Here is a 476-nt window from a genome sequence, read left to right as displayed (position 1 = left end):
CTATTTCGAAACCAAATATATTGGTAAAGGGAATGTAAGAATAACCTTATTGCCAAACGGAATACCTATACAGTTTCCTCAACTTAGAAATGGGCAAGAAGAGCTAGAGGCAAAAATTGTGGAAGATTGTCCCAAAGAAGTTATTGCATTGTCAGGTACCTATTTTTAAAAAACTATTTCAAATATTGCAGAAAAATATTATATCTGTTTAATAAAAATATTAGTTGTAAAACATCTTGTTTTATTTTTTTTATATATTATACCTAATTTGTCTACATTTTACTACAGTTATCCTTGTATTATATGAACAATGTTTGATACTGATGCAGTTCGTTCAGTGTACATCTATTCAAAAGTGTAACTTCTCTCAGTGTAAACGATTGTGTTTCTGTCAAATCGGTCGACTCTAGCGTGACCACAAAACATCAAAGGAACCGCCGATTCTGTCGCTTCTCGTTGGTATAGTGTTCTCTGGT

This window comes from Anoplophora glabripennis, unplaced genomic scaffold, assembly GCF_000390285.2.
Source record: "Anoplophora glabripennis isolate ALB-LARVAE unplaced genomic scaffold, Agla_2.0 scaffold1076, whole genome shotgun sequence".
Lineage (NCBI taxonomy): Eukaryota > Metazoa > Arthropoda > Insecta > Coleoptera > Cerambycidae > Anoplophora > Anoplophora glabripennis.
Note: the sequence above shows the minus strand (reverse complement) of the source record.